The 22,911-nt window shown below is 38.4% G+C and overlaps 1 protein-coding gene across 5 annotated transcripts in view; it reads left to right on the top strand.

Annotated features, from left to right (window-relative positions):
• Positions 1-4,931: 4,931 nt before the first annotated feature.
• RC3H1 (ring finger and CCCH-type domains 1) overlaps positions 4,932-22,911 on the top strand; it is a 74,016-nt gene continuing 56,036 nt past the window's right edge. For all 5 annotated transcript variants that reach the window (XM_060396618.1, XM_042229118.1, XM_060396619.1 and 2 more), the window contains exon 1: positions 4,932-5,228. The gene's annotated coding sequence lies outside the window, so the exon portion shown is untranslated. The remainder of the gene's footprint in view (positions 5,229-22,911) is intronic.

Genomic DNA, 22,911 nt, shown 5'->3' with positions numbered 1-22,911 from the left:
ATTGAGGAAACAGACTCTTGGAGGGCACAAACAAAACCTTCTGTGCACCAGGACCCAGGAGAAAAGAGCAGTGACCCCACAAGAAACTGACCCAAACATGCCCATGAGTGTCCAGGAGTCTCTAGCAGAGGTGTGGGTCGGCAGTGGCCAGCTGGAGGGTCAGAGGCAATGTGCAGCAGTACCTGTATGGGACCTTTCAAAGGAAGTTGTCATTATCTTCATTACCTCCACCTGTAGTTTGGCCTCAGGTGAAGTAACTGGGAGGGAACACAGCTCCGCCCATCAACAACATTGGATTAAAGGTTTACTAAACACAGCCCCGCCCATCAGAACAAGACCCAGTTTCCCCCTCAGTCTGTCTCTCCCATCAGGAAGCTTCCATAAGCCTCTTATCCTTATCCATCAGAGGGCAGACACACTGAAAACCATAATCACAGAAAACTAACCAAACTGATCACATGGACCACAGCCTTGAATAGCTCGGTGAAACTATGAGCCATACCATGTAGGGCCACCTAAGACGGATTGGTCATGGTGGAGAGTTCTGACAAAACATGGTCCACTGGAGAAGAGAATTGTAAACCATTTCAATATTCTTGCCTTGAGAACCCCATGAACAGTTCAGTTCAGTTCAGTTCAGTTGCTCAGTCATGTTGGACTCTTTGTGACCCCACAAATCGCAGCATGCCAGGCCTCCCTGTCCATAACCAACTCTCGGAGTTCACCCAAACTCATGTGCATCAAGTAGGTGATGCCATCCAGCCATCTCATCCTCTGTCATCCCCTTCTCTTCCTGCCCCCAATCCCTCCCAGAATCAGAGTCTTTTCCAATGAGTCAACTCTTCGCATGAGGTGGCCAAAGTATTGGAGTTTGAGCCTCAGCATCAGTCCTTCCAATGAACACCCAGGACTGATCTCCTTTAGGATGGACTGGTTGGATCTCCTTGCAGTCCAAGGGGCTCGCAAGGGTGTTCTCCAGCACCACAGTTCAAAAGCATCAATTCTTCAGCACTCAGCTTTCTTCACAGTCCAACTCTCATATGCATACACAACCACTGGTAAAACTATAGCCATGACTAGACAGACCTTTGTTGGCAAAGTAATGTCTCTGTTTTTTAATATGCTATCTAGGTTGGTCATAACTTTTCTTCCAAGGAGTAAGCGTCTTTTAATTTCATGGCTGCAGTCACCATCTGCAGTGATTTTAAAGGGATGACACTGAAAGATGAACTCCCCAGGTTGGTAGGTGCCCAGTTTGCTACTGGAGAAGAGTGGAGAAATAACTCCAGAAAGAATGAAGAGACAGTGCCAAAACAAAAACAACACCCAGTTGTAGATGTGACGGGTGATGGAAGTTTAGTCTGACGCTATAAAGAGCAGTATTGCATAGGAACCTGGAATTTTGGGCCCATGATTCAAGGCAAATTGGAAGTGGTCAAACAGGAGATGGCAAGAGTGAACAGTTGACATTTTAGGAATCAGCGAACTAAAATGGACTGGAATGAGTGAATTTAATTCAGATGACCATTCTATTTACTACTGTGGGCAAGAAATACCTTACAAGAAATGCAGTAGCCATCACAGTCAACAAAAGGGTCTGAAATGCAGCACTTGGATGCAATCTCAAAAATGACAGAATGATCTCTGTTTGTTTCCAAGGCAAACCATTCAATATCATGGTAATCCAAGTATACGCCCCGACCAGTAATACTGAAGAAGCTGAAGTTGAACAGTTGTATGAAGACCTACAGGACTTTCTAGAACTAACACCCAAAAGAGATGTCCTTTTCATTATAGGGGACTGGAATGCAAAAGTAGAAGTCAAATGATACCTGGAGTAACAGGCAGATTTGGCTTTGGAGTACAAAACGAAGCAGGTCAAAGGCTAACAGAGTTTTGCCAGGAGAATGCACTGGTCACAGCAAACACCCTCTTCCAACAACACAAGAGAAGACTACACATGGACATCACCAGATGGTCAATACCGAAATCAGCTGTACTTTAATAGATCTAATTCAAACTCCATTCTCATATCCTCCAATCAGCCATCTATTGAAAGCTGATTGTACTTATATGCCTCTACGTACAGATCTAATGCACAGTATTGACATCTGTCAAAAGGTAGGGTCTATGACATTAGAATGACGATTCCCACTAGTTTTTCCTTTTAACTTTCACAGAACTCTATATTTTTATGCAAGAATCATCTATTTTATACTCTAGCTGTTGACAAGTACTTCTCATTGTATTCTTCCCACTAGATTATTACATTTCTTTAAGGCAGGGACATATGATTCATTTATCTTTGAATTTTTTCCTCCTCTTCCAGTCCGTCCCACTCTCTAGCCTCCCTACTCAATAACATGGCATTTATCTACAACAAAGAGTTGGATATGTATGTCACCTACCTAACTTATAGTAGTCTCTGTTTCAGCTGTTGCAGTGAGTTGGTTTGCAGTAAGTAAGGTTTTTTTCTAGCCCTAATACAATAAGCAATGCTTTAAGTTGACAATTACACATTCCTGATCAATTTTAAAGCATATGGTAACTTAGAAAATCACTTAGCATAAACTAAAAAGCATAGCCTATTCTAAATAAATAATCAAAAGAAAAACATTACATAGGCATATCAGAAAACACATTTAAAAGATTTATAAGGCCTTATTCTAACTGATTTGTGTGTGACATTAAAAAACAACACTAAAATTTTTTTAGGGTTCATGCTAAGAGCAAAATTGTATTTGGTTACTGTCATCCTTATTTGACTGATCAAGAAACTAAAGACTATAATGATATATATATAAAATGGATTTTTAAAGAACATTTGTATAACTGTTGTGTGCCATGTGCTGTTCTAAGCCCTTTACATGAAAATTTACACATAAATGTCACTGGATTAAAACAAATTATATAATTTAAGTGTTTAGAAGCTTAAATATAATTTAAATTTCAACATAGTATTTAATCTTATTTATATTAACTCTCAACACCCTAAAAATGGTTACTATTATTTAACAATAACATAGCAAAAATTTTAAACAGCAGCATCAGGGGAAAAAAGTGCTGAATTCACTAGCTAGAATTCTTACAGAGTTAATTTGGGAATAAAATCCAGGATATCTTTTTTTTTTTTTTCCGCTGAATAACCATATTATCTGCTAAACAGACTCAGTCTCATGGGATAAATTATTCTCTGCACTTTATATGTCTACCCTATCTGGGGCATTCAAAGCATATAAACTACTTTTTGTAGATTAGTTTTTATTGCAAACACTTGTTTTCTTCAAAGCTGGTCTTTTTTTTTTTTTCCAAATGTTTGTTTAATTATATCATTAAAATGAATTTTGGGAAGCCCCTGCATTTAAAACTTATTTTTAACCAAAATAAAAATAAATTTAACTTAAAAATCTTACTTTTTAAGGGAACCTTGAAGTGGGTCTACCTGTTGAGGTGTGACTATTAACAGTTCAAATAAATTACATTATCTAGGTTGACTGTAATGAAAGTTGGCTTACTTGCTTCACCTAAACAGGGAAGTTGGCATGTTTGCCTAGCAACAGCCGCTGAAACCTTCTGTTGTGGAAGGTTCCCTAGGAGTGAGAAGGGAGGAGGAGGAAAAACTGGAGGAACAGATTAATCTGTTTTTCCCAGCAGGAGACGGGAGGCCTGGCTGAGAAGGGAAATGCTATCCAAAAGATAGCCTTTAGATTAGCACACACCCACCTAATCCCTCCATGGTAGCTAGAAATTTGCCCTTGGCAGGACTGGGGTTACTATTTACTGGGCTGAAGAGATGGTTACTGATTCAGCCCACTTCAAAGAAACTAAATTCCAATCAGTATAAAGACATCAATAGGTCTTCTAGAAAGAAGCTGAAATCTGAGTAGCAGGAGGGTGTTAGCAACTAAAAAGAACTGTTCTCTGCTCAGAATTTAGGAAGGTGTGTGATATATTATTTACAAATAATATAAAAACACTGGCTGTTACAGTAATTGATCAGTTTAAAAGCAGAAGCTTCTCTAAATATAGTACTTCTCTTGGTGTTGGGGATGTATGCAGGGAAGAAAGGAAGGGACAGCAAAATCTCTCTTCTCCTGGCCAGACCTGAGGAAAAAACAAAGAGATGATAATGCAGAGGAGTATTAATTGCGTGCTTATTTGAGGACCGTCTCTTTCTATTCTAGCGGATTTATTTTGAAATTAGGACTGTATGGTATAAGAACCCCCATTTCTCTCCTTTCTTAAAAGCAAATGTTTGGTTAAACTGAATTGTCTTGAAGGGGTCTCCTGTGACCCCAGATGAAAATGACTTCTTTTCCATAAGGGAGAAGAAACTTTCAATAACCACAAGGTTAGCTTTTAGATCCGAGTTTTTTCTTCTAAGAGCCAGTTCTTTTCCTGTCTTCCCTCAGACAGCTGTTAATTGGTCACATAGGCCTAGAGAGACGTTTTGAGGCAGTCGAGTGTCCAGGCCTTTGGACTGTTCAGCCCTGTTGGGAGGCTGAATTCTTCAGAGACTCTGTAAAAGGAGTGACTAGAGCAAAGCTGGTGTGATCAAGAACCAGGATAAAGCGAGATAAGAACAAATTCTTCTGAGATGTAAGAGGAGAGACGTGAAAAAGAAACCAGAGGGACGAGTTGAGAAAGCCAAGGGGCTACAGGTGAGCGCGGGACCGGCTGGAAACGTCAGAAATTTTCCAATTCACCCTCGCCGTCTGGCCACTTGCCCGCGGGACGCCGAGGCACTGGGGGACCAGTTCTTCGGCTCAGGGCGTGGGTGCGCGCCGGGTCCAGGCGGGGAGCGACGCCACCCTCCCTCCACGGCGTTGGTGGCGGGTGACTCAGAGCTTTGCTCCCGCGCCCGCCCCGCCCCCTCCGCATGGCCCGCCCCCGGAAGGAGGAGCCTCGCCCTCGTCTCCGCCCCAGTCTCTGGGGCGGGCCGGAGCCCGAGGAAGAGGAAGGGGACGAGGACAACGAGCGACGGGGCGGAGGAGGAGGAGGAGGAGGAAGAGGAGGCAGACCAACAAGATGGCCCCTGCTGCAGGAGCAGCCTCAGCAGCAGGTGGGGGGCCGGAGGCGGCGCTGGTGGTGGCGGCGGCGGCCGTGGCCCGGCGGCCTGGGACAGAGTCAGAGTCGACGGTGGCAGCGGCGGCAGCGGTGGCTGCCCCGGCGGTGGCGACGGCCGCGGGGACTCGGAGCTGAGAGGAGCTACTGCTCGGACCAGCGCGGTGAGCGAGCGGCAGGCGGCGGCGGCGGCGTGGGGAACCGGGCGGCCGCGGCCTGGCCTCCGTCGGGAACAATAGGCGGCCGCGGCGGGGCAGGGGCTGTCCTCGGCCGCCCTCGGCTCCTCAGCCGTAGCGTCCGCCCGCCCGGTCTCGGGCCCCGCCGGTGGTCCAGGGGCTTGTCAGTGGCCGGCGTCCTTTAGGCCTCAGGCCTCCGCATGCCGCCAGGAGGGCCTGCAGGGGTGGGTAGGCCGTGGGGAGGTACAGACGCCGCCCTGGACGAGGGGAGGGCGAGGGAGGCTTCGGCCATAGGGAGGGGGCCACCAGGCTGCCCAGCCCCTCTGTTAGTCCGAGGACCTCGGCGGGAGCAGAGAGCGCCCGGGGGATGCTTTTTGGACCCTCAGGCTGCGGGGGTGGAGGAGGTGAAGGCGTCTGTAAACAGGCGCCGCCTCTGCCTCCCTCACTTCAAGGCTGCTCCTTCTCCCCTACCCACCCCTTGAGCGCTCCCCTTCCTTGGCCAAGTGGGTTTTACGAAGTCTGTTTGCCTGGAGGTACTGCATAGCGAGCCCGGTAGTCTTTTTTTCTTCCCGGCGGCGCTAGGGCGGTTATGTTTGCAGGTGTGTTTTTTAAAAAAATTAAGTGCACAACAGCAAGAAATCTACCAGGTAAAATGTGATTATCGACAAAGGATGGAGAGAGAGAGCTAAAGGCTGTTCCTGTTTAAACATCTCTAGGCATCGGTTCTTTGTAAACATCAATTGTGTTCGCGTCCAGGGTGAGAGTGAAACAAGGGCTCTTTTGGAACGGTAAATAATATAACTCTTGACATCCCAGAATAGTCCCAGAAACTGGAAACAAAGCCGCTTACTGGCAACGCGGAGACAAATTGTAATGTTTGAATAGAACTTTTCTTCAAAGGAACCGTTTTAAATTATTAATGTGCCTCATGAGAAGCAACATTAACTAAATAAAATAGACCGAATGAAGCATTTCTTCAGGAGACAGAAGAGGTTCATCTCCAGGCTAGAACTTGTCTTTTTTTTTTTTTAAACAATGTTCAAAAAGTAGAAACAACTGTTCTCTGTTGAATGTTTAGGCTTATCAAGACGCATTATAGTTGCCCTGTGTTGTGATTTCTGAAACGTCAACAATTAACTACTATTTCTCCTAAACTTAATTTCTCAAGGAGGAAGTTATCCAGGTTATTTCTACGTCAGTTTCTACGGCGGTATGGAGAAATTTATATTAAAATTGTTTGAATGCGTCCGAAAGACTGCTTTCCACTATTTAACATTCACTCTCCTGGTCCAACTCTTTTGCGTTCTTCACAGAACCTGTGCTGTGCAGAGAATATGCCAGTTAATATCTTTCACACAGTTTTAGGGTGAACTTCTAATTAGAATTGTCCATGTCTGTTGTGATTTAGAGCATTTTCAGGTTATATGAAGTTTAATGAAAGGCACTGGTCCTTGGTTCTTCCACAAGAGCTCACAGTAAATAGACTAGCAATTGAATAAACGTGGAGGTTGGACTATTTTATTGTTGTTTAGAATTGAAGTATAATAGATGAATATGAATGACTTTGATTTAACGTCTAGTATAAATAATGTTGTGGATGTTTTGACTTTTTAGGTAGTGGGGAAAGAACAACTTTGACATGGCTCCTGCTGATGTGAATTTTCTGGGAATACATTTCAAAAGGGACATTTTTAAAGTGTTCAAAATTATAATTTAATCAGTCTTTTTTTGTTGTTGTTGTTGAATTTTGTTAGATTGATACAGAGTGCAAGTAATCTCTATATTGTGATACTTAAATTTATCTGTGACTGATACTTAAATTTATCTGTGACTCTAAACCTATTAGAACAATTGTAGTAACTTTTGATTTTGTAAATTTTAAGTGGTCAATGTGCTTTGTTGTGAAAACAGATCTTGTGTTAAGGACTAATTTGCCTCATCATCTTCCTGAAAACAAAGATTTTTAAGTGTTGATGGTTTTGTGTTTGAAATTAGATGCTGACCCAACAAGCATTGAGGCTAGGTCCCAGTTTCTGTTCGATATTGAAAAAGCTCTTGGAGAATTGTGCTTTTGTTTGTGTCAAACTATTTTAAGATGTGATCCCTCAGTTGTCATGTCCTCAATATTAATGTTTATTCCAATTATGCCAGTTCAGATTTTCTCAAGTGATAATTTAAGAATTTCCTCTAAGAAGTTTTGCGACCACAGCTTGAGAATTAGATTTGTATTTTCGAGGTAATATTAAAAGTTACTATATGTTTGATTCATTTGGAGAAATTTGAAAGGCTTTTTTAATGCATTAAAAATCTAAAATTACAGTTTTTCAAAGCACATTTATAAAATGAATAAAAATATTTGCATTTATTCCTCCTAATTCGTCTGTAGTATTGGTGGTATTCTCATTTTATATAGGAAGAGTCTCAGTCTAAGGAGAAGCTACTATAACTGGCAAAAAAAGACCACTTAATTAATAGATGAAAAAGCTTACTCAAACCCAAGTCTTGTGACACAACTTATTAATAGATGTTTTACTACTGCTACTCCTGCCATATGTCCCAAGGTTAAATTTGCATCTCCTGTATGACGGATTTCTTTTTTTTAAACTATGAACTATGTTTTGTAATATTGTGCTTGCCTTTTGTGCTATTATCCTTTCTATTATCATTATTTGTACCCTGCCAGTATTCACTTACAAGTTTAAGAAGTATTTACTCATATAAATTACAGAAAAAAACCCTCATTTTTGTTTTATGTCTGAATGCCATACATATAGAAACTCATACTGTTTACATTGAACAGATTTGTGGTAATGTTGTAATTGTTTCATGGCTTTAATTTGTTAACTAAATTGTGCCTTTGAAATAAATACGAAGATTTTAAAATGATTTTAGTAACATTTAATGATAAGGTCAGGTCAGCTTACATTTGAAGCTCTTCATTTATAATTTTTTAAAGCCATAGACCATTCAGAATTCTGCAGCATTTTTTATCTCCAGATATTAGAGTTTGAAATGGAGTTTGGTGGGGCCTAATGAGTCTTTTCTTGCGTATATCTTGGATGTGGTTGGTATCCAGTAAAGTGAAGAATAAACTGATAAATGATCCTTGTTTGGTGGACACTTCGGAGCAGGATGTTCCTTGGCAGGGTATGCTGACCTGGTTTAGCTTTGGCCCTGTATGTGCTCAGGAGTTCAGGTATTCTTTGGGGTTGGATTCAAGTGGATTTAAATTCTCAGGTTGACCTGCATCAAGACAGTCACAGATTTCAAAATCAGCCTGCTATTAGGATCTACTTTAAGATTACTGTCTCTTTTGTTTAATCCTAAAGTCTAGTCTGTGTCTGGACTAGCCTCTGAGGGTATAGCATAATACTAATTTTGTCAATCATTTATATAAAGGAATTTTTCTTATTCCAAAGTTTCTTAATGTTGAGTCTATACATTTTCATGTGTGAAGTTTACTCAATCTGAAGTGATGTTGTGCTACATCCACAAAACAGTTAGCTTTAGCATATTTATTTATATCCAGTGTTGGTCAGATTTGTGCTTGTTTACTTCTTATATTCTTGTTTACTCTTTACATGTAATATGAGACATTTCTCATCAGCTCACAGTATTTCTGATTGTTTGAGGTTTGAGAGAAAAATTTTAGTAATAATTTTCAGTTCACCTTAACATGCACAGTTGAGCTGACTAAAATTGTGTTCTGTCCTAGAGGATTAAATATCGAAAGGTCCATTTATATATTTTTTGAGATTATTTACAAAGTATGTCAGCAATATTTTGATGTTTCTCAGGCATTTTAGCACTGATATCAATACACACCTATTACTGTACATATATGGTGATAATTTGGCTTGTAATGCTTTTTTTCTGAATATCTCCAAGATCTAAGTAGCATTTGAATGTGGTAGCAATGTTTTTGAAGAACTCTAAAATAGTCTATATATTGTAACATAAAATTTTTTAAATGGAGTTTTAAATTGCATAATATAAAATTAACCGTATTTAACAGTTCAGTGGCAATACATTCACAATATTGTACAACCACCACCTCTAATTCCAAAACATTTTATCACCCCAAAAGGAAGCTTTTGTACCCATTGAGCAGTTACTCCCCATTCCCCCTCCCCCAGTCCCTGGCAACCCACCATACTACTTTCTGTCTCTGTGAATTTAACAAAATCATTTTGAGCCAAGATTGAGCACGAGTGCTGTGTATAATTGAAATTGCAAGAAAAGATTTTGTGATATGATTGTTAGGAATCAAAAACCACCTCATTCTTTGTGTTCTTCTCTAAGTACAATAGGCATGCTGCCAGGGATTCTTTATGGGAGAAAAGTTGGAAGTCACAGCATTTTGAAGTTTTTGCTTTGAACATTCCAGAGAAGTTGTACTTAAACTCTCAGATTCATTAGGGTTGTGAGAATTAACTAAATTTTAATGTTCTCTACAATTGTGAGCAATGAATACTTAGTCTGTTGTCTGCAACTTGTTTGCCTTTTGTTTTTTCTTAATATATAGAATAAACTTGGAATATTAATAAACAGTAACTTATTTGAAGTTACAATAGAAAATGTTTGTTAGATTGAAGCTCTTTTATCTTAATGAGTCTAACTTTATGACTTTTATTCAGCTAACATTTGAGGCTGTTTGGGGTTAGGATTTGCTTGTTGACTAAATCTTCAAAACTTTGGTCTTGACTCTATACCTGCTGCTGCTGCTGCTAAGTCGCTTCAGTCGCTTCAGTCGTGTCCGACTCTGTGCGGTCCCATAGACGATAGCCCACCAGGCTCCCCGGTCCCTGGGATTCTCCAGGCAAGAGTACTGGAGTGGGGTGCCATTGCCTTCTCCGGACTCTATACCTAATTCCCTCCAAAAGCATGGACACTTAAACAGAAGCAGTTGGTTTGTAAATGTTTGTTGGTCGATTGAGGGAGGAAATAAACAGACTATTTTTTCGTTCTGGAATAAAGTATAATAAAGTTGGACTTTTGTAGATTTAGAATTACTGCTGAATTTGAAGCTTCAATTTTGGGCTTTGAAAATATTCTTTTATTCTTTTCCAAATTTCAAAATTAGGTACTTCCCCTAATTAAATTTAAATTTTAATGTTTATGGTGAGAAGTAAAATACAGATTTTATATTATATGTTAAAGATTTATAATACTTTACAGATACAAAAGCTCTAAGCAGGGAAGAAGAATTTAAATTTTAATGCTAATTTCCTCTCTTTTAGGGAAAATTTAATTATTAAATGTAGTTTTAAAAGTGATAAAAAAAGAATTATATATTTAGAATTTAATGCAGTAAAATTTCTGCTTTCTTTTCTTCTCTTTTTTAAAAAAATTTATTTATTTGGCTGCACCTGGTCTAAGTTGCAGGTGTGGGATATAGTTCCCTGACCAGGGATCAAACTCAGGTTCCCTGCATTGGGAACATGGAGTCTTAGCCACTGGACCACCAGCAAAGTCCCCTTCTTTTTTTTAACTAGTGACTTTTTTCAGGAAAATGTCAACTCTCTTTGTAAGTATTTACGTTTACATATACTTCATTTATGTCTTATAACATAATTATTAGAACATTTAATTATTAGAATTATTAGTAACATTTATTAAAAAGCTAGTGTGCTAAATTAATACATTTAATCATAAAAGAACATTTTTAAATGAGGTTATGTTTAGAGATTATGCTTGAAAATACGGTTTAGTGTAAGATTTGTGAATGAAACAGGATCATTGTATTCTTAGCTTTATTATAAATCAGTGTATCATCTGGCCAGATCCCAGTTTAGAATAAGAAATAGACAAAAAAACCTTCATTAAATATTAATGAACTAAATCATCTATATGAAGTCAACTGGCTTAGAACCTCTCTTCCACTGTGTGTAATTCTAAGAAGTTTATCTGCTTTATAATTTCACAGCTAATTAAAAATGCAAGTTAGATGTGGGAATAAAGGCACTGTAGGTAAGATGGACAGCAGGAAGAGTAGTAAGATAAAAAAATCACCTTTGTTGTTGTTCAGTCTCTAAGTTGTGTCCGGCTGTTTGCAATCCCATGGACTACAGCATGCCAGGGTTCCCTGTACTTCACTGTCTCCCAGAGTTTGCTCAAACTCATGTCCATTGCATCAGTGATGCTATCTAATCATCTCATCCTCTGCCACTCTCTTCTCCTTTTGCCTTCAGTCTTTCCCAGCATCAAGGTCTTTTCCAGTGAGTCGACTGTTCCCATTGGAGCTTCAGCATCAGTCCTTCCACTGAATATTCAGGGTTGATTTCCTTTAGGATTGGCTGGTTTGATCTCCTGCAGTCCAAAAGACACTCAAGAATCTTCTCCAGCATCATGATTTGAAGGCATCAGTTCTTCGGCGCTCAAGCTTCTTGATGGTCCAACTCTCACATCCATACATAGCTACTGGAAGAACCATAGCTTTGACTGTACGGACCTTTATCAGCAAAGTGATGTCTCTGCTTTTTAGTATGCTGTCTAGGTTGGTCATAACTTTCCTTCCAAGGAGCAAATATCTCTTAATTTCATGGCTGCAGTCACCGTCTGCAGTAATTTTGGAGCCCACTGTTTCCACTTTTCCCCCTTCTATTTGACATGAAGTGATGGGACTGGGTGCCATAATCTCTGTTTTTTTAATGTTGAGTTTTAAGCCAGCTTTTTCACTCTCCTCTTTTACCCTCATCAAGAGACTCTTTAGTTCCTCTTCACTTTGCCGTTAGACTGGTATCATCTGCATATCTGAGGGTGTTGATATTTCTCCCAGCAGTATTGATTCCAGCTTGTATTCATCTAGTCCTGCATTATCACATTAGCTTGGGACAATGAAATACAAAGACACTTTAGACTCCTGAGTATATCATTAATTAATTATTGTATTTTGCTGTATGTTCTTCATGATAGATTCATTTTGGGAAAATTCACTTATGTGTGTGATTTGGGGGATCATAAAGCTATATACAGAGTATATTAAAACATAGACTTTGGAGTCAGATGTATCTTAGTTCCCATCTTTTATCATATAACTGTATAATTCTTTGTCTCTAAAAACAAATGATAATATCGTAAAGGGTTGTTTCGAAATTTGAGTGAGTTAACATATCTTTAGTATAGTATGCATTCAATAAATGTTACTTTCTTAAATTTTGTTTAATAAAAATCACTTTAGAAAGATATTCATCTAGAATATTTGAACATTTTCTGCTGTCAAATATTAGTTTTGAACATAAAAATAAACCTTCTGTACTGGTGGAGTTGGTGGTAAAAAATGAAATACCATTCTCATTCTCTTCCCATATCAGTCTTCCATTAATATGAACCTGTGCTGTTTAATACCAGGCACTAGCTACATGTGATTATTTAAATTGAAAATTTTAATGGACTTTCTTATAGAGCAGTTTTACCCTCTATAGAAAAATTGCACTATAAGTAATGTTTCCATGTATGCATTTCACCACAGTTACTTCTGTTAACATCTTACATTAGTTTGGTGCATTTGTTATAATTGATAAACCAGTATTGACAAATTATGAACTAAGTCCATAGTTTACAGTACAATTTGTATTGTACGGTTCTATGGGTAAGATTGTCTTTCACTTAGCAAGGTATATTTAAGGTTCTTCCCTGTCTCTCCATGACTTGATAGCTCATTTCTTTTTATTGCTAAATAGTGCTCTGTTGTATGGATAAATTTAAAATTTAATTAATAAAATCAGAATTTAAAATTTAGTACCTCAGTTGCACCAGCCACATTTCAGTGGTTCAGTAGCCACATGTGGCTCAGTTCAGTTCAGTTGCTCAGTCATGTCTGACTCTTTGCAATCCCATGGACTGCAGTATGCTAGGCTTCCCTGTCCATCACTACATGTAGCTACATGTGGCTCAGTTCAGTTCAGTCGCTCAGTCGTGTCCGACTCTTGGAGACCCATGAATCTCAGCACTCCAGGCCTCCCTGTCCATCACCATCTCCCAGAGTTCAATCAAACTCATGTCCATCAAGTCAGTGATGCCATCCAGCCATCTCATCCTCTGTCATCCCCTTCTCCTCCTGCCCCCAATCCCTCCCAGCATCAGAGTCTTTTCCAGTGAGTCAACTCTTTGCATGAGGTGGCCAAAGTACTGGAGTTTCAGCTTTAGCATCAGTCCTTCCAAAGAACACCCAGGGCTGATCTCCTTTAGAATGGACTGGATGGATCTCCTTGCAGTACAAGGGACTCTCGAGAGTCTTCTCCAACACTACAGGTCAAAACCATCAATTCTTCGGCACTCAGCTTTCTTCACAGTCCAACTCTTACATCCGTACATGACCACTGGAAAAACCATAGCCTTGAGTAGACGGACCTTTGTTGGCAAAGTAATGTCTCTGCCTTTGAATATGCAGTGTAAGTTGGTCATAACTTTTCTTCCAAGGAATAAGCATCTTTTAATTTCATGGCTGCAATCACCATCTGCAGTGATTTTGGAACCCCAAAAAATAAAGTCTGCCACTGTTTCCACTGTTTCCCCATCTATTTCCCATGAAGTGATGGGACCAGATGCCATGATCTTCGTTTTCTGAATGTTGAGTTTTAAGCCAACTTTTTCACTCTCCTCTTTCACTTTCATCAAGAGGCTTTTTAGTTCCTCTTCACTTTCTGCCATAAGGGTGGTGTCATCTGCATATCTGAGGTTATTGATAGTTATGCTTGCTCAAAAGTTCATTTTTGTGGAGACATTCTGTTAAAAGAGTAGTAGTCTTGCATGTTTAAGTACTGTATTAAAAAAAAAGCCTGAATTTTAACCTTCATTTTGAAATGCTTTCCCTGTAATTACTGCTCTTAAAACCCATGTTTTATATGTCAGTTTTTACATTAATTACTGTTTTGATTAAAACTGTCACTCTTTGCTTGAATCTAGCATCTCTTTAAATTTATTAAAAACATTTTTAAAATGTAAGATTCTTCATATATTTAGAAAAGTTGAGTTATGAGTTACCTGAGTCACGTTTTTCGGAAATGTCATTTTATTATGTTAGTCTGCAGTTGATAAAATCTATTCATAAGGGCACAAAAGTTCCTTTCAATTTATTCTCTTTCTCCTGCTTTAGAAAGGAGAGGAGGAAGGTGAGAGGGTTTTTTGAATAAGAAAATCCTTAGGATAGTAAATGTAATATTTAAATCTCTTTAAAAGCATTTAAGAGTAGCTTAGAACAGATAATCTCATGAAAACACCTTTAAATATTGAAGCTGTAGCACCTATTCCCCTAATGATTGACATGCAGTTAATTCACTGAATACAGTTAATACACTGTATTCAGAGTATTAAAATAAAACTTTAAGCATCTTCACAGCTGTATAATGACAAAATGATAAGTGGCAAAGGAGAAGGAAGGGGCGGGGAGCAAAGTTCTATCAGTTGAATCTCCATTTTTGAGAGATTTCAAATTCAGTTATTAACTTTTTAAAATATTCTTTTTAGTTTTTTTTTTTTTTTTTTTAGTTTTAAAAGACTTTGTTTTTGTTTGCTTTTAGAGTAGTTTTAGGTTCACAGTAAAATTGAGAAGGTACCAAGTTTTCCCACACACATGCATAGCCATGCTTATTATCTACATTCACCACCAGAGTGGTACATTGATTATAATTGATGAACTTAAAATTGATATTTAAGTCTATAGTTTATATTCGGGTTAGGGTTCACTGTTGGTGTTACACATTCTATGGATCAGTACAATATGCATTCTTCTCTCATTTAGTAATATGTATTTAACTTTCTTCCATGTCTCTTCATGGCTTAGTAGTTCATTTTTTTTTTTTTTTAGAACTGAATAATATTCCATTGTCTTATTGTACCATAGTTATTTATCCATTCACTGGTGGACGTCTTGGTTGGTTGCTTCCAAGTTTTGCAATTATGAATAAAGCTGCTGTAAATATCCTCATGCAGGTTTTAGTGTGGATACAAATTTTCAGCTCCTTTGGGTAAATATCAAGGAGAGTGATTGCTGGATTGTATGGTAAGAATATGTTTAGTTTTGTAAGAAACTGCCAAATTGTCTTCCAAGTTAACTGGCCCATTTTGCCTTCCTGTACACAATGAATTAGAGTTCCTGTTGGCCCCACATCTTTTTCAACATTTGATGTTGGCTATGTTCCAGATTTTGGCCATTCTAATAGTGTGTAGTGGTGTTTTATTGTTTTAATTTGCATTCTCTGATAACATGATGTGAAGTATCTTTTCATATGTTTCTGTGGAATCTAGTATGGTATAGCTGGAGTCACACAATATATAGCCTTTTCAGATTAGCTTCTTTATCCTTAACTTTTTAATCTGTTACTTCAGTTTTAGCTTTACCTCATTTATAGATATTTTTAAGAATGTGGTTAATTTTGGAGGTGTGAAGTGAAGTGAAGTCGCTCAGTCGTGTCTGACTCTTTGTGACCCCGTGGACTATAGCCCACCAGGCTCCTCCATCCATGGGATTCTCCAGGCAAGAGTACTGGAATGGGTTGCCATTCTTCTAAATATTAAGTACAAGCATTAAAAAAAAATAGAACCAATGTGATATATTCTGCACTCTTACCTTTCATGTGACTTGTCCAGCACTATCTTTAGAAATATGAAATTGCCACAATCAGGTAGTGATATTTTTCAATCATTTAAAAATTATTGAGCAGATAGGTGCCATATAGCAGCTTCCCCAGTGGCTCAGTGGTAAAGAATCTGCCTGTCATTCAGAAGTCATGGAGATGTGGGTTTAATCCCTGGGTTGGGAAGATCCTCTGGTGGAGGAAATGGCAACCCATTCTAGTATTCTTGCTTGGAAAATTCCGTGGACAGAGAAGTCTGGTGGCCTACAATCCATGGGGTCACAAAGAGACACAACTGAGCAACTAAACAACAATGAAATGGCATACTCAGTATACAACAATATAGATTTTCTCTTATAGATAGTTTAGAATGTATTGGAGCCATCAGAGGGGCAACCTAATATACACTGGGCTTTAAAGAGATTTTTGGAGTTTCCTGAATTGAATGAGACTTAAAGGGTAAATAGGGGTTTAACATCGCTGGATTATTTGAGCCAGACAACACCTAGAGTGAAAAGCATATGTTGTGTGTGGGGAAATCTTCATACTTTTGTTGCTAAAATATAAAACCTGAGACAGAGGGTGATGAAAAGTAAAGCTAGAGAGGTAGGGGCTACAACCCCCAGAGATCTTGTATGACATGTAACAGCAGTTGGGATCAATTCTGCTAAGGCACCATCAAAGAGTTGTGGTTTTTTTGTTGTTTTTGTTTTATGTTTGAGGTACAAAACACACCCACTAAAGGGCAAAAATCATAGGTCTACATCTTGATGACTTTTTACGTATGTACACTTGTGTAACCACCATCCAGATCAAGATACTCAGTGTTTCTGGCACCTACGAATTCTTTCTACTCTTTCCCCTCCGCAGTGTTTCCCAACTTTCCCAAGAGTAACTTCTCACTTCTAGCACCATAGTCTGTTTTGCTTCAAAATCGTACATCATGTATTCTTTTTGCTCCTTCTATAAACTGAATCCTGCAGAAGGTGCTATTTTGTATCTGGCTTTGTTGATTGTAGTATCTCTGAAATTTGGCCAGGTTATATTTAACAGTAGATCAGTTCTATTTTTATTTTTGCTATATAGTATTCCATTGTATGAAATTGTCACAGTTTATCCACTCTACTGTTTATGAACATTTGGATTGTTTACAGTCTGTTTTTGGCATTTTATGAGTAAAGCTGTTACGAACATTATTGCATACGGTTTTTGGTAACCATTTGTAGTCATTCCTCTAGCAGTGAAATTTGGGAGTCATTAGTAGGCTTTTGTTTAGTCTAAGAGGATACTGCCAGGTTTCCAAATGTACCAGTTCACACTGCTAGCAGCATTATATGAGAATTTTGCATGGTCATATGCTGGGAGGGATTGGGGGCAGGAGGAGAAGGGGACGACAGAGGATGAGATGGTTGGATGGCATCGACTGGACGTGAGTCTGGGTGAACTCCGGGAGTTGGTGATGGACAGGGCGGCCTGCCATGCTGCAATTTATGGGGTCGCAAAGAGTCGTACATGACTGAGCAACTGAACTGAACTGATTGTCAGTTAATTTTTTTTTTTTTTGCCATTCTGCTAGGTATAGTTTCTCATTGCCATTTTACTTTAAACTCCCCTAGTGATGACTCTTCAATAAGTATCTGATACACTTATTAGCCATTTTGATATCCTCTTGTGAAAGAGGCTCTTTCAAGTTATTGTCCTTTTTTATTGCTTTTTTTTTTTTTGGTCATGGAAGAAAACCATTAGTGAATGGCCAGCTGCTGTGAGGAGGGTGAAGGAAGACAAAGCTGGAGACAGATCACTTAGAAGGTTACTGTGTGATCCAGGTGAGAGAGACCTTATATAGCCTGTATGAGAGCAGGGACTTTGTTTCACTAGGAACTAAATCTTCAGATCCTAAGACACTATGTGGCACATGGTCAGTGCTCAATAAGTAAATTTTGAATGAATGAATGAATACAGCCTTCAATCATGGAAGGAGAGATAGAAAGGAAGATACCGATGTAAGAGATAATATAAAATTTTTAGTGAAGGTAGAAGAGGATGGAATCTAGGATGCTTACCAGATTACTAGGTGTATACATTGAGTGTCAAGTTGTGTAGTGAAGTAACTAAAGAAATAAAGGCTACAGAAGGAATTACCAGTTTAAAAAAATAGGGACAAGTTAATTACCATGTGACCTTGTGCATATTACCTAACACTTGTGCTGAGTTTCTTCAACTGTAATATTAAGATATAATGATATCTGATATCTAATAGGATCATTGTGAGGACTAGGTGAGATAATGCATGTAAAATTTAGAATATTGCCTGGCACATAAAATATACTCAAAAATGATGAGAGATGGAAACAAAAATTCCTGTCTTCATGGAACTTAAATTTTACTAGTAGCAGTTCCACACTGTAGCAAAATGAGAGAAACAGCATATTGAATGGTGAGAAGTATTTTGGAGAAAAATTAATCAGGAATGAGATGGGAAGCACAGATTGTGGTAGTATGATTAGGGTTGAGGGGTCCATTTTGAATAAGGTAATCAACTGCAGCCCTCCCTAAGGGAATTCACATAGTAATATTTGTAGGGAAATAGGGAGAAAGTTCAGGATTGGGAGAGGGACAAATTGTTCGTAATTTAAGAAAAGAAAGGAGGCCCTCTATTTTATGAAAGAATAGAGTGTAAAATTAGATTTGTTTATTGTATAACCCACAGCGGTTTGGCGTATCCCATCCTTTCATCCTCTGTTGCCTGTTGCACACACTACATAGACCTAAGCACCTATTTATTCCCTCAGAGATCATTGTTACCTATTTTGGAGGAAATGTTTTGTGTTTAATTCTGGTACAGTAGTAACAAATCAGTAGGTTCTCTAACAGTAGCTACTACTTGGGAACAGCAAAATATCTTTTTACAATTTATATGCCTTTTTCAAACCACTTGATATATGTAAATAAGATACATTGTAGCTGTAGGCTTCTGGGTTTGGACTCCATGTAGCAATTGGTTCATTCTTTTAAACTCTTCAAAATAAAAGTTTGCCTGATATTAAGAGTCTAGAAATAGTTCTAAAGTGGAAAATGAATCTGTACTTTTTTTTTTTAAGCATTCTTTTTCAAGTATGTGCAGTTCAATATCCTTGTGATTTTGTGTTCTGGAAATAGTTTGAATTCTTTCAGGCATATTTCACTAAAATAAACAGTGATAAAAATGTCCTTACACCTTGGCCAGTAGATTATGGGGACATTTTAATAATACTAATGTTATTGTTATTTTGCTATTATTAAATAGGTTATATCTTTAACACAAAGATTCCCTAGGTCAGAGTGTACACTAAGTATCACCCACCCATTGCAAAAGATGGACATTGCATTTGAAGCTTACCTATTCTGAATACATCTGCCTGTTTTTTCTTTGCTGCCCCGTTCTAGACTCAGTCAGAGCCCTATGGTAACTACGAAGTTCCACAGGGAAGTCTAGGACATAAGCTCCCTCAGGAAAAAAAGTAGAAACAAGTAAAAGTAAAGGCCTGGGGCTGTTAGGGTGACACGTGTGCTGCTTTGTTTTCTTGAGTAAAGAAGGAGTTCTTTGTTCTCCAGTTTTGTTGTTTGATACCTGGTGTTTTCCTTCTAGTTCAGCACTAGAAATTTGCTTCATTCAAAATCCAAATATCATCAGTACTCCAAAAACGAGTTCATGAAGCTTTCCTTTCTAATTGTTGTTTAACTGGAATGTTTTAACTGGAATGTAACAGTTTAGTAATGTAAATGTAGGAAAAACAATCTTAACAAATAGGTTGAATGAAAGAAGCCAAAATAGAAAACACATGCTGATGACTTCATTACATAGACTTTTAAAACCGTTAAAATTAATCTACAATATTAGAAGTTAGGATAGCAGTGGCCTCTGACAAGAATAAAGAGATAATGATTGAGAAGGATAGTGAGGGGGCTTTCTGGGAAGGGCGAAGTGTACAGGTATGCTTACTTTGATAATTCATTGAGCTGAACACTCTGTCTATATATATGTGTGTTATATTTCAATATATTAAGTATCTTAAAATATTTATAACATTAAAAATCACTTTGTGTTTTAGTCCCCTGAGTATTTCTCAGTGAAATATTCTAATAAAATATGCTTTGTGGTTCTTTTCCAAAGAAATAATAGAAGTTGCTGTAACCTGATCAGAAGGTTGTTGGAGGATTAAATGAGATGGTTTGTAAGTGCTTAGCACCCAGATCCCACCCCCGCCACACACAGTTTTGGGATATGGGATAGAGGGGGGAAAAGATTCAGGGAGTACATAAAGGTAGTTAGAGGTGGGTGAAAGCAAGTATAGCTTGTTGAAGATGACTAAGGTGATGCTGGTAAGGAAGGTTAGGCCTTTAGATTGTACCAGTGAAGACTGATAACACCTAACTTGGGAGTATTTAAATCACTTTCAGTAAGAGTTAATAATACTGCTCTGGCACATCAACATGGAGGACTGTTACATAGATGACGGTTTAAGTGTATTAGGTTGTAATAGAACACAAAGGTTCAGATAGATTGAAATTAAGCCTGCTGCTGCTGCTGCTAAGTTGATTCAGTCATGTCCAACTTTGTGTGACCCCATAGACAGCAGCCCACGAGGCTCCCCTGTCCCTGGGATTCTCCAGGCAAGAAGACTGGAGTGGGTTGCCATTTCCTTGCATGAAAGTGAAAAGTGAAAGTGAAGACGCTCAGTTGTATCCGACTCTTAGTGACCCCATGGACCACAGCCTACTAGGCTTCTCTGTCCATGGGATTTTCCAGGCTAGAGTACTGGAGTGGGGTGCCATTGCCTTCTCCAAATTAAGCCTAAGTAGTACATATTGTTAAGTCTAAGGATTTGTTGTTCATGTTGTGCTTTAAAAGTATCACCATTTTGGTACACTTGAGTGCTCTTCTCAGTTACTGATAATTTATGCTGCAAGAATAAGAAGCTAAATTTAGGCATGTGGTGTTTGTGAAGGTACTTAAATATATTGGTAATTTTTAGGCCTTATAGAAAGAAGAGATTCACTTCATTAAAAGTCTGTAATTCAGTTGAGGGAACCTTTTAGATTCTAGTATGAATATTATATTCAGTATTACTCTTTTCTCAAAAGGCTGTAGTGAAATTTATAAATGTAAAATTGTGTCTTGACTATATAAACAATCAGATAATCTATTGCTGAGTAACACACCACTCCAAAATTTAGATTGGCTTAAAACAGCAACTATTTGCTTATAATTGTGAATTAGTGCTTGGAACTAGGTTAGCTGCAGATGGTTCTGCTGCTGGTCTCTGAGGTTAGTCATGCAGCTTCAGTCATCTGGCAGCTAAAACTGGGGCTGATTGTTCTAGGGGGTCTGAGCTGGGACAATTTTTTTCTGTTCTGTTGGTCTCATCTCAAGTCTAGCTCAGATCCCCTCGCATAATGGCACCATGTTCCAAGAGAGCAAGAGTGGAAAGTTGCAAAGTTTCTTGAGGCTTTTATGTTCTGTCTGGAGCTCTACAAACATCACTAATGCTATACTCAACTACAGTTTTCAAAGTAAGCCAAGGTCACCCTGATTCAAAGTGGGGGAAAAGATTCTCTTTCTTGATAGAAAGAATAGCAAAGTCAAATTACAAAGGGGTGTAGCTAAAGGGATGGGAGGAACTGTGGCCATCTTTGCAGACTGTCACAGTAAATGATTCAAAAACCTAAGGGAATACTTTTTTAAGAGTAAAGTTAGATAAACCAGGTTAGAATCTCAACCCTTGGTGGCTGTGAGATCTTAAGAACATTGCTTAACTTTTCTGAGCCCTGATTTTCTCAAAGTTGTAATAATATTTTGCAAGGTTATTATGAGGATTAAAAAATAAGGCACTTTAAGTTTTTAGAATATTTTGACTCATCATACATTCTATTATTATTTTAAAACTTGTCATTCCTTTAAATTTCCATTTGCTTATGTTGTTGTTGTTCAGTTGGTAAATCATGTTCAACTCTTTGCAGCCCCATGAGCTGCAGCATGCCAGATTTCCCCATCCTTCACTATCTCCTGGAGTTTGCTCTAATTCATGTCCATTGAGTCGGTGATGCCATCTTATCCTCTGCCGCCCTCTTCTTTCGCCTCCAGTCTTTCCAAGCATTAGGGTCTTTACCAGTGAATCAGCTCACATGGCCAAAGTATTGGAGCATCAGCTTCAGCATCAGTCCTTCCAATGACTATTCAAGGTTGATTTCCTTTAGTGATCTCCAGTCCATGGGACTCTTTAAAGGGTCCGGCACCATAGTTCAAAAGCATCACTTCTTTGCCTGTCAGTCTTCTTTAGGGTCCACCTCTCACATTTGTACATGACTACTGGAAAAGCTGTAGCTTTGACTTTATAGATCTTGTCAGCAAAGAGATGTCTTTGCTTTTTAGTATGCTGTCTGGGTTTGTCATATTGCTCATTTATTACCTGAACCTGTGATAATCTCCTTCAAAGATAGGAATGCCAGCATAATTTGCTACTAATAAGTGGTATCCCAGAGGCCCTCTGAAAGATACAGTTGAGAACTTTTTCCTCTATTATTTGCTAGCTTTGATGTTAAGACTCAATTGCTTATAAGTTTTCTGATTAAAATAATCAAACAAAAACCTAGATTTTATATTTGGGTACATCAGCCTTGAAGTATTTCTCTACCTCCCTCTTCCAAGTTGAAATGTGTATATTCATTGTAAAAAGGAACTGTCAGGATTTTTTAAATTGCATTTACACCTCATTAACTAATATTAAACTGTTTGGGATATTAGAATACTTGGGTTTTTAAGTTTTTAATATCTTTTGTTTATAAGTTTCTCTTTTGTAGTATTTAGGGAAGAAATCATCTAAACTTGGCATTACTTAACAATATTAAATTCTGAACTTATATTTTGGCCACAGAGAATCTGTCGTCATATTGCTGGTGTTAGATATCTTTTTTCCCCAATGTCTCAAGATGGGAAAGTAAGATTATTGATTTGAGACTTTTTTTTTTTAATATGGACACTTAAAGCTATTAATATCCATCTAAGCCTTACTTTAGATGAATCCCATGAATTTCAGTATGGTGTGTCTTCATTT

Source organism: Ovis aries, chromosome 12 (assembly GCF_016772045.2).
Source record: "Ovis aries strain OAR_USU_Benz2616 breed Rambouillet chromosome 12, ARS-UI_Ramb_v3.0, whole genome shotgun sequence".
Lineage (NCBI taxonomy): Eukaryota > Metazoa > Chordata > Mammalia > Artiodactyla > Bovidae > Ovis > Ovis aries.
This window is presented reverse-complemented; position numbering and strand designations above follow the sequence as displayed.